The 12169-nt window shown below is 43.3% G+C and overlaps 1 protein-coding gene across 5 annotated transcripts in view; it reads left to right on the forward strand.

Moving 5' to 3' along the window:
* The window catches only part of EIPR1 (EARP complex and GARP complex interacting protein 1), a 171771-nt gene that overhangs the window by 119104 nt on the left and 40498 nt on the right, over positions 1-12169 (forward strand). The gene's annotated exons all lie outside the window — the stretch shown is intronic.

The following is a 12169-nucleotide window of genomic DNA, read 5'->3' on the forward strand; positions in this document are numbered from 1 at the left end:
TCTCAATGTGTGAGCACTGCTGTTATTTATCTGTATTACTGTAGTACATAAGCAGCCCTAGTCATGGACTAGAATCCCGTTGTGCTAGGCTCTGTACAAACACAGAAAAAGATGGTTCCCTGCCCCAAGGGTCTTACAGTCTCAGTATAAGACAGGAAACAATAGATGGATACAGACTGACCAACAGGGAAATACAAGTAAACAGTGCTGGCCAGCATGAAAAACAGTGGTTTCTGCACATCAGCAGCCTGACCATTCTCAAGGGGTGTTTTTTTTAGGCATCATATCAAAGGATAATTTTGAGGAGGGATTTGAAGGTGGATAATGAGTTAGCTTTGCAGATGTTTGTGGGGAACGTCTTCCAAGCGTGTGGGGCTGTGAGAAAGTGGGAGTATTTTGTAATATTTTTGAGTCCTCTCTGTGCTTAAGTTTCCCCTCTATCCTGCATAGTTACCCAGTGGGTGGAAAAGAACTGTTTGCTTCCAGAGCAGGCTAAGTGACATAGGTGTGGGTGTTGCCTAGCTGTCTGGGCTTGGTCTCTATATGAATGGAGCATTTGAGAAGACAATGGCAAATCCAGTCACCCAGACACTGACACCAAGTAAAGAACAACCCAGAGGGATTTGGATTTCCCCACTTCTCAGCCAGGGAGACTGAGGCCTTGTCTGCACTTCACAGTTTTGTGGGCAAAAGGCAGTTTTTGTTGACAAAACAGTGGAGTACACATTACAGTGCTCCTCCTGCCTACAGAACTCTCCTGCTTTGCTGACCAAATAAAACCACCTCAACAAAAGGCGTAGAGCTTTTTGCAGTAAAGTTAGATCGACAAAGCATCAGTACAGACACTGCGTTCCTTGCGTCACTGTAACCGGCCCCCAGGAGTTATCCCACAATGCCCACTGTGAGCATTCTGATCACTGTTTTGAACTCTGCCTCCCTGCATCCAATTACACACATGTATGCCCCTCCCCTTTCAAAGCCCCAGGAAGCTTTGAAATTCCTCAGCATGGGGAGCTCACATAGCTACTTCTCAGCTGAGCATGTTGGCTCCCAGCAGCAAACACACTCCCACCTGGAATACAGAGGAGAGGGGTGAATCTCCTTGTTCTGCAGGGAGAGGAGGGGGTGGGAGAACTTGGAGGGAATCACAGAATCAAAACATGAACATGGAATCCTGCTCTCCCGGCACTAGGACTACAGTGGCAGGTAGGGTGCTGCTCGGGTGGGGGAGAGGCTCATGCTGTGCTGTGTAGAGCCAGGGAGGGAGGCAAGGTCTGATGTTGGGTGTTCCCCTCCCACTGCTGATGCACTGGTCTCTGCTGAGTTGGGGGCGGGACACCAGCTGTCTGTGCACCAGCTTTTGCCTCGGGATTGGTTGCTTCCTGCTGCTGTCTGAATGTAAAGAGACAGCATGCCGACACATTCATTCTCACCCAACACACACACACACGCGCTCCCCCATTTCTGTCTGTTTCTCTCTCATTCTCACACACACACACACACTCCCTGTCACCCCCCCCCACACACACACACACACTTCTGTGGGCTTCTTGTTTTTGTGTTCAGCTATGTCAGTTCGGTCATATTACTCAGTGCTACTTTAAAAATGTGTTACTTTTTAGGCACATGTAGAAATAATTACAAGGTTCATGGTATGGTGGAAACAAACAATGCCAGGGTCAACCGAATAGCCCGCCCTTGGGCTCCTCTTATAGCGGTTCGTTTATCACGTACAGCACAATACTGAACAGCAGTGCAGGATCCATGTTTTCTGACAGAGATGGCTAGGTTGCAGGTTACCAGAGCAATTGAAAAGCAGCTGGCAATCCAGTAGGATGCCCATGAAACGATGGGATTGAGAAACCTTCCTCATCTGACACTGTACCTGCCCCATGAGGCATTGCAAACCCTTCCCAAAGCGCCCTGCAGCCAGTTGCACAGTGAGATAGCTACCCACAGTGCTCTGCTCTCTTTGTCAATGCAAGCGCTGCTATTGTGCATGTGCTGCACTGACACAAGGAGCATAGTGTGGCCATGCAACAGCGGTTTAATTACAGCGGTGGTACCAGTCAGAGGCGAGAATTAATAGCTGGATATCGAATCAGAGACATTAGGTAGAGTGGGGATAGACTGTGGAGGACTTTGAAAGTAAATACAAGCAGTTTGTTTGATGTAATAGAGAAGAACAAACCGAGGGAGGAATTCAAAGAGAGGGATGATGTGGTCAAAGTGACAAGGTAGGGAAATGATCTTTGCAGCAGCATTCTGAATGCATATGAGTGAAGCAAGCTTGCATTTGTCAAGGCCAGAGAAAAGGATGTTGCATCAAGATATGAGATGAGGTTGTACTCTGAGGTTTCTTTGGGGGATAGGTGTGAACTGAATCCCATAGGAGTATAGGAATTGCAATACTAGATCAGACTCAAGTTCTGTCTAGTCCAGTGGTCTCCAACCTTTACGCACAAGATCACTTTTTGAATTTAAGATTGAACCAGGATCTACCCCACCTCTTTCCTGAGGCACTGCCCCTTCCCTGAGGCCTGCCCCACTCACTCCATTCCCCCCTCCCTCCGTCGCTCGCTCTCTCCCACCCTCACTCACTTTCACTGGACTGGGGAAGGAGGTTGGAGTGTTGGAGGAGGTGCAGGCTCTGGGCTGGGCCCGAGGGGTTCAGAGTGTGGGAGTGGGTTCTGGGTTGAGTCTGGGACAGGGGGTTGGGATGCAGGAGTGAGGGGTGCAAGCTCTGGGAGGGAGTTTGGATGCAGGAGTCGTATGGTCACACTGCATCTAATCTCATAGAATCCACTGGACATTTTGTGAGTTTTACTTTTTATTAGTGTCATTTGTGGTTTATAGATCCAAAATCCTTCAGGGATTGTCACATGTGACATTGCACTCCATAATGTTTTATGGAAATATGCTTATGAGTATGAATATAATGTAACTGGAATATGCTTTATGCAAAAGGTCTCTTGTAAGGTATCATTACAAAGCTTATAACCTACTGAGTGTGTTCATCCTATTTTTATGAATATATCATTCTTGTATCTGAAACTAGGAATATAAAGTATAACTCTGAGATCCTATTGTAATTATACAAAGTGTGGGTCATTAATGGAAGCTCAATGGCTCCCATTGACCAGGACAATTGGTTGTAAATGGTCTGTTTACTTACAAACCTTCCTGGGTCCCTGCGGGGCAGCCCTGGAAGAACGGAGGCTGGGGTCTCACAGGACATGTGAACATGTCACCTGATACTGGAATCCATCTTAGAGGGCTGGTGCTTTTCCATTTAGAAGTAGGGGTGGGGGCCCAGAGAGACAAGAGATTCCTGCCTTGTGCCAAAGATATAAAAGGGGGTGGAACAGAACAAAGGGGCTGCCAGCCGTGAAAACACCCCTAGTTTCCACCTAAGATGTCTGCTGGAACTAACAAGGACTGTACCAGGGGAAAGGATTGGGCCCAGACTAGCAAGGAGTCTAGTCTGTGAAAGAAGCTTATTGGAACATCTCTGAGGGTGAGATTTTACCTGTAATCAGTTTCTTAATGTATTAGGCTTAGACTTGTGTGTTTTTGCTTTATTTTGCTTGGTGACTTATTTTGTCCTGTGTGTTGTTACTTGAAACCACTTAAATCCTACATTTTATACTTAATAAAATCATTTTTATTTATTAATTAACCCAGAGTAAGTGATTAATACCTGTGGGAGCAAACAGCTGTCCATATCTCTCTATCAGTGTTATAGAGGGCAGAAAATTTGAGCTTACCCTGTATAAGCTTTATACAGAGTAAAACGGATTTATTTGGGGTTTGGATCCCATTGGGAACTGGGTGTCTGGGTGCTGGAGATAGGTGACCTGCTGAGCAGTTTTTGGTTAAAGTCTGCAGCTTTAGGGGCGTGTACCAGACCTGGGTCTGTGTTGCAGCAGGCTAGCATGTCTGGCTCAACAAGGCAGAGTTCTGGAGTCCCAAGCTGGCAGGGAAAACTGGCTCAGAGGTAATTCCAGCACATCAGGTGACAGTCCCAAGTGGGTCTCTGTTACCGAACCACGTCACATCACAAATCAGTATAACGTTCTCAACTGTGTGGTGTGCATTGTTTGAGTCTAGGAGTGGGGGGTCGGGGTGCAGGAGTGAGGGGTGCAAGCTCTGGGAGGGTTTTGGTGCAGGAGGGGGCTCCAGGCTGGTGCAGAGTGTTGGGGTACAGAAGGGGGTGAGGGATCTCAGAGGGAGTTTGAGTGCAGGAGGAGGCTCAGGGCTGGGGTGGGGATGCAAGTTGTAGGCTTCGGAGAGGGGTGCTTATTTAAGGGGGCTCCCGGTCAGTGGCGCAGCGGGGCTCAGGCAGGCTGCCTGCCTGCCCTGGCCCCACACCACTCCTGGAGCAGCTGGCTGCTGGCACATCTCTGCAGCCCCTGAGGGGGAGGGGAACAGCAGGTCTCTGTGCGCTGCCTGCGCCTGCAAGTTCCACTCCCATTGGCCGGTTCCTGGCCAATGGGAGCTGCGGGGATGATCTGGGGGTGGGGGAAGCATGTGGAGCTGCCTCATGCTCCCTCTGGCCAGGGGCTACAGAGACGTGCCAGCAGCCAGCCGCTTCAGGGAACGGCATGGGGCCAGGGCAGGCAGGCAGCCTGCCTGAGCCCTGCTGTGCTGCTGGATTTTTAGCGGCCAGAGATCACAATCGACTGGTAGAGGCTCCAGGATCAACCAGTCGATCGTAATTGACCAGTTGGTGACCACTGATCTAGTCCATTATTTTTGTCTCTGAAAGTGGCCAGTATCAGACAATTCAGAAGAAGTTGTACACAATTAACAGACGTGGGATCATCTGTCCCCTATTTTGGGTGTTATCTTGATCTCTAATAACTAGAGATTGGATTAATCCAGAAACATGAGATTTAATAACCCATTCAAAACTTCTGTTATTAATTATGTTAACTCTGAATGTACTTGATGGTCATATAAAGACCTTTTTGAATCTAGTTAAATTCTTGGCCTCAACAATTTCCTGTGGGAATGAGTTTAAAACTTTAAATACAGATTGTGTGAAAAATCTTGAATTTTGAATTTTCCATCATTCCATTTAATCAAATGTCACCTTGCTCTTGCTTTATTGGACAGGGAGAATAGTATTTCCTGATTTACATTCTCTCTACTGTTCATTATTTCCTATATTGTATCTTGTCTCCTCCTATTTGTCTCTTTTCTAAGGTAAACAGTCAGTCTTTTTCAGTCTCTGTTTATATGAGAGTTTTTCCATGCCCTTCAATTCTCTTTGGTCTTTTTTGAATCCCCCTCACTTCTGCAATACAATTTTTGAGATCTGGTGACTCATATGCACACAGTGTTGCAGGTGAGGCCACATTACTGATTTGTATGAAGCCTATAATAATATCATTATTACTCACAATCACATTCTTTATGTAGCCCAACATCTTATTAGTTTTTTGACTGCAGCTGCATATTGTGTAGAGGTTTCCTTTGAGCCATCTACAGTGACACTCAGATCCCTTTCTTGAGTTGATTCAATTAATTTAGAATCCTGTAACTTGTACGAGTAGTTCAAATTTTTCCATCCAGTGCGTGCTAATTTGCATTCATCAACACTGAATTTAATTTGTTATTGTATTGACCATTCAGCTGGCTTGTTTAATTCTTGTTGACGTTCCTCTGTCTCTCTGATCTGACTGATCAAAATAACTTTGTTTCTGATACACTTAAAGAGTCCCATGCATTGGTTTTTTTTTAATATCTTAGGCTATTTGTTCATAAAAGTCCATTTTAACCCTTATTTCCTGCCTGCTGTACTTTATGTTCCTATTTATTGGCTTCAGCAGGATCAGACTTCAAACTTTGGAAGGGTTTCTGTTTGGCTCAAATAGCATCTCAGAACTTGCAATGTAGCCATACTGATTTACTCTTTGTCTTCCTGGTTCTCGTTTTGTTCAGTGGTACACCTGTCTTTTGAGTCTGTGTTTGGTTTTTTGTTTTTTTTTTATAAGTAGCATCCATATCACCTCTAAGGATTTTACTTCCTCTACTTTTAATTTTTTTTTTAACTAAGCATTTCATTTTATTGAAATCTCCTTTCCTAAAGTTTAGTATCACTGTCACTTTTTGGTATCCTATGTGCCCCAAGAATGTTGGTTCAAATTGTACTGCGGTCATTATTATGTAGTGACTCAGCTGCTGTCACTTCTATCATTAGCTCCTGTGTGTTACTTAAATCAAGAATAACCTGTCTTGTTGGGTGCTCCAGAGCTACTTGTTCCAATAAGCAGCACTCAGTGTCAAGAAATTTCAGAGTAACAGCCGTGTTAGTCTGTATTCGCAAAAAGAAAAGGAGTACTTTTGGCACCTTAGAGACTAACCAATTTACACATTTGCACATGCATCCGATGAAGTGAGCTGTAGCTCACGAAAGTTTATGCTCAAATGGCTAGGCAGCAGTTCTGCGGAAAAGGACCTAGGGGTGACAGTGGATGAGAAGCTGGATATGAGTCAGCAGTGTGCCCTTGTTGCCAAGAAGGCCAATGGCATTTTGGGATGTATAAGTAGGGGCATAGCGAGCAGATCGAGGGACGTGATCGTTCCCCTCTATTCGACATTGGTGAGGCCTCATCTGGAGTACTGTGTCCAGTTTTGGGCCCCACACTACAAGAAGGATGTGGATAAATTGGAGAGAGTCCAGCGAAGGGCAACAAAAATGATTAGGGGTCTAGAACACATGACTTATGAGGAGAGGCTGAGGGAGCTGGGATTGTTTAGTCTGCAGAAGAGAAGAATGAGGGGGGATTTGATAGCTGCTTTCAACTACCTGAAAGGGGGTTCCAAAGAGGATGGCTCTAGACTGTTCTCAATGGTAGCAGATGACAGAACGAGGAGTAATGGTCTCAAGTTGCAGTGGGGGAGGTTTAGATTGGCTATTAGGAAAAACTTTTTCACTAAGAGGGTGGTGAAACACTGGAATGCGTTACCTAGGGAGGTGGTAGAATCTCCTTCCTTAGAGGTTTTTAAGGTCAGGCTTGACAAAACCCTGGCTGGGATGATTTAACTGGGAATTGGTCCTGCTTCGAGCAGGGGGTTGGACTAGATGACCTTCTGGGGTCCCTTTCAACCCTGATATTCTATGATTCTATGAAATAAATTGGTTAGTCTCTAAGGTGCCACAAGTACTCCTTTTCTTTTTGTCATAGAATCATAGAATATAAGGGTTGGAAGGGACCCCAGAAGGTCATCTAGTCCAACCCCCTGCTCGAAGCAGGACCAATTCCCAGTTAAATCATCCCAGCCAGGGCTTTGTCAAGCCTGACCTTAAAAACCTCTAAGGAAGGAGATTCTACCACCTCCCTAGGTAACGCATTCCAGTGTTTCACCACCCTCTTAGTGAAAAAGTTTTTCCTAATATCCAATCTAAACCTCCCCCACTTCAGCTTGAGACCATTACTCCTCGTTCTGTCATCTGATACCATTGAGAACAGTCAAGAAATTGTTTTTCTAAACTTTGTCCCATTGTCCCATTTGGCCGTTTATATGTGGGTCTTTGAAGTCCCCCATTATTATCATTTTGTTGCCTCTCAACATTGTGCATGTAATTTCATTTCCTTGATTAAGAGGCCAATAGTATAATCCCACTAATATATTTACATTCACATCGTGGTTTTGTTTCCATATACATTTGACTGTGTGGTTCTGTCCACTGAAAATGTTTATCTTCCTAGATTCTATGATATCCTTTACATACAGCTCTTTAATCTAATGTCTTTCCTGTACAGCTTGTACCAGGTATTACAGCGTTCAGTATCCCAAACCACCTGCATTGCCATTTGAGCTGCAAAGTAATATTTTATTTTAGCAAATTGACAATGAGATTTGCTTAATCCAGCCCCTAAAAAGTTCATCAGTCTGTGTTCTCTGGCATAATACCCATTGCATTCACTTTTATTAAGAGATGTAATTGCTGGATATGCTGCATTATTTTTCTAATTTCCTCTTATGTAACACACAGGAACCTTTAAACCTCTTGGCAAACTACTTTTTTGGGATAAAGTCTATTTGCATGCAGTAGCTGTCCTTGTCCGATTGAAGTGCTGGATTCTTTCAGACGTGTTTAGCATTTCCTCTCTTCCTTCCATGTTCCCTTTGGGCTGCTCTGTCTTCCCTTGCTTAAGATTCTCTTGAATGTTAATTAGACTTTCACTGTCCTAGCCACTCTCTGACACAATCTTAAAGTTACCATGCCTCTCCCTAATTCCAGTCTATATCAAATATAATTTCTTTCAGGATGCTGTCCAGTCTGTCATTAGTCATACTTTCTTAATAAAATATCTTCTAAAGAATGTCTAAGTGTTAGGGCTTTTTCCTAATTTTTTGGCCAGGGTTCTACTTACTAAAATTTGTTGCTGTCAGTTAGATACCTTCCATTTGCTTTTCCTTTCCCCTAAATTAACTTTCTTTCTCTGTCATGCAGACATTTATGAACATACTTATGTTTTCTGGTCTTTCCTCCATCACCCAGTATTGGAGTCTACCGATGATTTTTGAGAACAATAGATTCTTCACCATGGCTATCTAGCTGGTTAAGCCACAACAAAGCTGTTTATGATAATGATACTGGCTTCCTTTGTAAAGCACTTTGAACCTACCGATGAAAAGAGGTATATAAGTGATACATATTATTTAATCTCAGCATAACTTTTGAAATCAATGCTTATATCATTAAAGCAATATCCAGCTTCTGATTCAAAAGATTGCTGATCCATCAGTATTTCAGTTAGTGTTGCTTAGCTAGTATATTTTATAAATTCTGTTACTTTCAAAATAGAAGTATGCCTGTACTACATCAGCGATTGATGGCAGAATAATGGCTCCAGGGGGCAAGGTCAGTGATAAAGGAACAAAGGAAATTTAGCCAAGGACAACACTTATGTGCTTGCACCTGAAAAATATGAATAACCCAAATTAGAGTCAGTGGAAGTCTAAAGGACAGCCCAAGATAAGTATGTGGCCAGTAGTATATCAATATGTGACTGAGTTGTTTAGATTGCAGCGTGTTGGGATGGTCTGTGAAAAGCCTTAGTTTGAAAAGGCTAGGAGTGTTTCTAGGACTTTCTCAGGAAAGACAATAGAAAGCTCCATCAATTCCTCCATAACCCCATCTAAAATATTCTGATATCTCATGGTGAGCACACTGCTTCCATCGTGTACTTTGAAAACTTCAATTATTTCTGAATAACTTTTTCTCTAGGAATCAGTGTTCTGCCCCACCATCAACCTCAGCCTAGACCAATCCACACAAGCCATCCATTTCCTGGACACTACTGTGCTAATAAGCGATGGTCACATAAACACCACCCTATACCGGAAACCTACTGACCGCTATACATACTTACATGCCTCCAGCTTCCATCCAGAACACACCACACGATCCATTGTCGACAGGCAAGCTCTAAAATACAACCGCATTTGCTCCAACCCCTCAGACAGAAACAAACACCTACAAGATCTCTGTCAAGCATTCTTACAACTATAATACACACCTGCTGAAGTGAAGAAACAGATTGACAGAGCCAGAAGAGTACCCAGAAGTCACCTACTACAGGACAGATCCAACAAAGAAAGTAACAGAACACCACTAGCTGTCACATTCAGCCCCCAACTAAAACCCCTCTAGCGCATCATCAAAGATTTACAACCTATCCTGAAAAATGATCCCTCGCTCTCAGAGATCTTGGGAGACAGACCAGTCCTCGATTACAGACAGCCCCCCAACCTGAAGCAAATACTCTCCAGCAACCACATACCACACAACAAAAACACTAACCCAGGAACCTATCCTTGCAACAAAGCCCGATGCCAACTCTGTCCACATATTTATTCAAGGTTTCAGAGTAGCAGCCATGTTAGTCTGTATTCGCAAAAAGAAAAGGAGTACTAGTGGCACCTTAGAGACTAACCAATTTATTTGAGCACAAGCTTTCGTGAGCTACAGTTCACTTCATCGGATGCAAGTGACACCATCATAGGACCTAATCACATCAGCTATGCCATCAGGAGCTCGTTCACCTGCACATCTATGAATGTGATATGTGCCAGCAATACCCCTCTGCCATGTACATTGGCCAAACGGGACAGTCTCTACACAAAAGAATAAATGGACACAAATCTGACATCAGGAATCATAACATTCAAAAGCCAGTAGGAGAACACTTCAAGCTCTCTGGCCACTCAGTAAAAGACTTAAGGGTGGCAATTTTGCAACAGAAAATTCAAAAACAGACTCCAACGAGAAACTGCTGAACTTGAATTAATATGTAAACTAGATACCATTAACTTTGGGTTTGAATAGAGACTGGGAGTGGCTGGGTCATTACACATATTGATTCTATTTCCCTATGTTAAGTATCCTCACGCTTTCTTGTCAACCGTCTAAGTGGGCCATCCTGATTATCACTACAAAAGTTTTTTTTTTCTCCTGCTGATAATAGCTCATCTTAATTAATTAACCTCTTACAGTTTGTATGGCAACTTCCACCTTCTCTGTATGTGTAAATCTTCTTACTATATGTTCCATTCTATGCATTTGATGAAGTGGGCTGTAGCCCACGAAAGCTTATGTTCTAATAAATTTGTTAGTCTTTCTAAGGTGCCACAAGTACGCCTGTTCTTTTTGTTCTGCCATGATGAGTCTTCTGCCCCCAGCAATGTTCTTAGTGTTTCACTTAGGGCGAGCCTACACTAGCAATGCTAAAGCAGTGCCGTGGCAGCACTATATAACGTGGCTTGTGTGGTTGCGGCAGAGCGCTGGGGGAGAGTTCTCCCAGATCTCTAAAAAAAAAAAACCACCTCCATGAGGGGGAAGTTTCCAAAGTACACAACGGGAGCTGCGGGGGCGGTACTTGCAGGCACAAGCAGTGCACAGAGACCCGCTGTTCCCCTCCCCCTGAGGGGCCACAGAAACGTGCCGGCGCTGATGCACTGTCTACACTGACACTTCACAGCTCTGCAACTTGCTGCGCTCAGGGGAGTGTTTTTTCACACCCCTGAGCAAGAAAGTTGCAGCGCTGTAAATTGCCAGTATAGACAAGCCCTTAGATGATATTTGCTTCTTCAGTGAACCAGAACCCACTTGTGGATAGGGGTTCTCCTTTGACAGCTGAATTTTGAAAACCAATGAAGGCTTTTCCCCTCAAAATCACAGATCTACCAGCATTTCAATCTTGGCCAAATGTATCAATTATTATAAAGCTGGTATGTTTCCATCTAGATGCCTTAGTTACTATGAGTCCAATTGTATGAGACGTACAGGGGGTCATAAAAACCTCTTTATAAGATCTAAAATAGATTTTCTAATCCTTAAAGTTATGACAATTTTAAGTCAAATATTTTTAGCCTTTCCAGGCTTAAATAGGGCTAGACTAGATTGTTGAGCTCCATTAGGAAGCTTGGAGTCTTCCCTTTTCAAAGGGATTAATTTCAGGTTTCTAGCCATGCAGTGCTGAGAAATACTGGGCTTCAAAACTATGGCTCTTTGATATGTAGAAAAACTGATCCAGGAATGAAATATTGCCCATAACAAGGAGGGGAAATTCAAAAATTGAGGGGAGGAGGAGGAAACATTTCTTTAGCAAGATGATTTTAAAAAAAATCACTGTTCTGAGATTTGAAATGTTAGAGGTAATCCCTTGCAAATGGATTAGTGAGCAGAAAACAGGTATTGATATTAACAGTGCATGATAAATGTATTTTTTTACTTAGGCCATCACCTCCTCATATAACATGAATGTGATGTCAATACAGATAAAATTTTGTTATGTCTCTGTACAACCTGTTTGTATGGGATTGTTGAGTACGAAGTAAATCACAACTTTAAAAACAAAGTTTTAAATTGAAATGTTTTTCTGTTTGTGCGCACGTCTGTGTATGTAAAAATAAAAGCAGGCTACTCAGGGAGATTAACAAAACAGAACAGAGTTGTGTGGGCCTTGAAAACAGGTACAAAACATAATGCAGCTTTAACCTACGGCACAGAAAATCTGTTTTCACCAGATTTAACAAAAAATGAAATGTATAATCAAAAAGTCTTTACGTAAAAGCTCTCCTAAAGAAAGACCATTGGAGTCCTTCACAGTTGATTTGGAGGTTATAATCAATTATACAAGACATCAAATGC

The sequence above is a fragment of the Caretta caretta genome, chromosome 3 (genome assembly GCF_965140235.1).
Source record: "Caretta caretta isolate rCarCar2 chromosome 3, rCarCar1.hap1, whole genome shotgun sequence".
NCBI classification, from domain to species: Eukaryota; Metazoa; Chordata; order Testudines; family Cheloniidae; genus Caretta; species Caretta caretta.